We start from the raw sequence: 3,650 nt of genomic DNA on the forward strand, positions 1-3,650 counted from the left end.
TCACGCACTCGCAAAACTGGCAGTAGCAACAAGTTCAACAAGAGGAGCGGCAGGAAATATGTCCAATTTTCAGGGAAATTTTCGGGAATAAATTATAAAATTCTTATTTGATATGCCATTTTATTGCGGTGCGAGTATGCAACTCATTTCCCTACTTTGCCCACAGCCGTCGCTTCAGTCAGTGGGCAAATCAATTAGCACAGAAGTCATCATCGCAAGTAACTGAGCCATATGAATGTTTGTGAGTTGAAATTAATTTGGTAAATTAAGTTTAGAACTTTCACTTTGATGCAGGCAGTTCAACGGTATACAGTCGTGGTCAAAATATTTGCAATTGCTTTTGCAACCGAATGAGTTTTTGCGTGATTGGTATTCGGTGGATTCGGGTTCTAGCGAGCATCATGAAATATCAAATTACAAATTAAGTGGATTCTGCAATAAAATAGTTTGTCAAAGATGGCTTAATCTTACGTTTTTAAAAAAATATTGTAATTGGTGTGTACACTTCTGTTAGGTGTTTGACGCGCGTCTTGTTGTTGTTCCATAAATGGACAAGCTAATCCATCTGCATCAAGACGCAACCTCTAAATTGAAGAAGGAGCGCGCCTGCTGAAGAATGAAGCGGCCATTGCTCTTTAACTTTTTATGGCCATTTATTCATTTTTAGTTGCAAAGAGGTTTAAAAACAAAAACTTGAGTAAAATTGTGATGCCAGATTTTCGAAATATAAAAAAAATTTAAGTTAAATGAGCCGCATTACTGGTATTTTTCAAGAAATGCAGTAAAATGTAAAATATTTTTGTTCGCAAAGTAAACGGTTTGTAAAAAAACGTGGAAAAAATGGTCGTGCCAGATTTTCGAAACATGAAAAAAAATAAAAATTTGACTAAATGAGCCGCATTAATGATATTTTTTAAGAAATACAGTAAAATGTAAAAATATTTTTGTTTGTAATGTAAACGAGAAATGGTGTTGACATTTCAAAAAAAAATTGTTTAAGGTAAATAAGCCGCATTAACGATATTTTTCAAGGAATGCAGTAAAATGTAAAATATGGAAGCATATTGAAAAAATTGGCAGGATTGCCACCTATCGAAAAAAAAAAAAAAAATACAATACTGACATCAAGCGGAATGTCTTCGAAAGAAATATATACAATATTTTTTGCAAAATTGCCTCCTATCAGAAAAACTAATAACAACGAAAAAATCGCTTTCTCTCATTTAAAAGTCACCGAAATCCATGTAAAATAATTGATATAAGATATTGAATAGTAGTTATCAGTTGAACGCGACTTTAGTGCCACGCGGACTTATTGTTTAAATTTGGTTACAATCCATTCGCTCGTTGTGGAGCCAAGTTTTAACAAAGAAAACTGCAAAATTTTTATAAAATATTAAGGGAAATAAAAATACTAAGGGAATGCAAATAAGGATAACGAAAATATAGTTAAAATGAGAATTTCTAAAAATTAGTAATACCAGGACAACGCTGTGTTCAAGGAAATGAAATTGTCTATGAATTTGCCAACTGCGATTACCCCACGGGGACCAGAGCCAATACTTAGAATCAGTTCTAAAGCAATCATGAAGTGGATCAGCGATTATGTATGCAATTTGCATAATGAGCGATGGTCCAGTCTAGAACGCTGCCGAGCTGCAAAGTGTTTTATGACAAGCCCGAACGGAAAACTATTGAACTTTCTTCTAAAACTTTGTAGAAAAGACGTTCGGGTGACGATCGGTATTATTACAGGACACAATCCATGAGATCAGCATATGACCACCATTGGAGTCTTTGAGGACCCGATTTACCTAGCTTGCTTAGAGGAGGCGGATAGTACTGAACATTTTCTCTGTGACTGTCCAGCCTTTGCTAGAGTAAAGCTGCCCATTCTGGGTTCCGATGTCATGAGAATGAGAGAAATTCGAAGGAGGAATCAGGAAAAATCTCACAAAACTACCTATATCTGTCTCAGTCTCTATCTCTCTTCTATCCTACTTCCATCTCTCTGTCACTTCTCTCCCATCCTCCTTGACTGTCAACCCTCTTACTTTACAAAGCTCTGACTTAGAAGGGCTTTTTAGCTTGAGTGTTTTAGGAATTACTATTCTCTCGATGCTTCTTGGCTGACCTTTTTAACGATGCCGAAGGTTACTAAAAACATTTTCCAGTACATAACTTCTAAGCTACTATATGCACACAGGATTAAAATAATCTAATTGCAATTTTTTGGAAATATATTTCATATATGAACAGTTAAGGCCTGCTTTCTCAAGTAGCTTACAAAAGCTTTTATCTGCTGTTTGCAAACATTTTTTTCAGACCGAAAAAAGTGTGTTTAAGGCAGGACAACGTCTGCAATGCCCCTAGTAATAAAATAAAAAACGTTTCCAATTGCAGTTTTTTTTACCGCCAATGTACGCTTAAAGTCACACATACGCCATTTAATTTACCCGAAAGAATCCTTTGTAGTCATTCATAGATACAAATGAACGCAGCCATTTGCATCAAATTTTAATAATCCCAGCGGCATGTCTGTATTAAATGCGGCGACCCGATTTGTGATGGCTGCTAATTCAAGCGTGACAGCTCTGTGCCGCTTTTGTCAATATATACAGATACATACATACTCCTATAATCATATCCATATACAAATACATACGCAAATATGCATAATTCAATTAAATATACAATGAATGTTCGGTGATGAAATTTCGTGACCATCGTCGAATCAAAGCTTATTACGCACTTCATTCGCACGCATACCATGTCACACACACACTGGTATCACACATCTATACATACATCGGCACTGTTACCAGGTGTCGATTGTAATGAAGTTGAGACTCATTAACCCGGCGCTGGCCTTATTAATGTAACAAATTCTCTTTTCCTAAAGGGTTTTGCACGCATCTGTTTGTATGTATTAGTGTGGCAAAATATACAAGATTACTATTACAAATTATGCAAATGATTATATCGGTACGTGCATATTAAATGGTAACACTTCCGGATAAATGGACGTACATACATTCCTATAATATGCACCAGTGGGAATGCACGGGACCCGTCCGTATTGTCCGAAAAACGCGCAGCGATTGGCAACCCGGAGACAGTACAAATTTTGCAGGGGTTGCGCAATAGTTTGTCGGTATGTTTTAGCCAGGGTTGTATGTGAAATTTAAGTATGCAAAATATGCTTGGATACATTTAATGTTATTTTTTACTTTCCCTGCAAAACATTGTTCTTAATAATTTCTGGCTAAAGAAACAGATATGAAATTAAAAAAAAATTAAATTTTAATAAAAAATATTTCTCTCTGGTTCCATCCAGGGTCGAACTGGAGACCTTCTGCGTGTAAAGCAGACGTGATAACCGCTACACTATGGAACCACTTGAACAACTATTGCTAAACGCCAAGTAAGACGAGTGATAAGCTCATGTATAAGTAGTAGTGGATTGAGAGAGATGCGAAGAATGGTGAGAGTAAAGTAAAAGCATTTTGCCTATTTTTTGCACTTTAACAAATAACAATTAGCATTAAGCGGAGCGTAGAATAGAAAATACAATATATGTATGTGCTAATACTTAGTATTTTAACACGTCGGGAGACGTTTATGCTATAACTTTCAAATTTATTGAGAAT

General features: G+C 35.8%; 1 non-coding gene across 1 annotated transcript; it reads right to left on the reverse strand.

The window, feature by feature from the left end:
* Window positions 1-3,324: 3,324 nt before the first annotated feature.
* On the reverse strand, window positions 3,325-3,397 carry Trnav-uac (transfer RNA valine (anticodon UAC)). The gene has a single exon. It is a non-coding gene; the product is annotated as a tRNA-Val (tRNA).
* Window positions 3,398-3,650: the final 253 nt, after the last annotated feature.

This window comes from Anastrepha ludens, chromosome 2, assembly GCF_028408465.1.
Source record: "Anastrepha ludens isolate Willacy chromosome 2, idAnaLude1.1, whole genome shotgun sequence".
Lineage (NCBI taxonomy): Eukaryota > Metazoa > Arthropoda > Insecta > Diptera > Tephritidae > Anastrepha > Anastrepha ludens.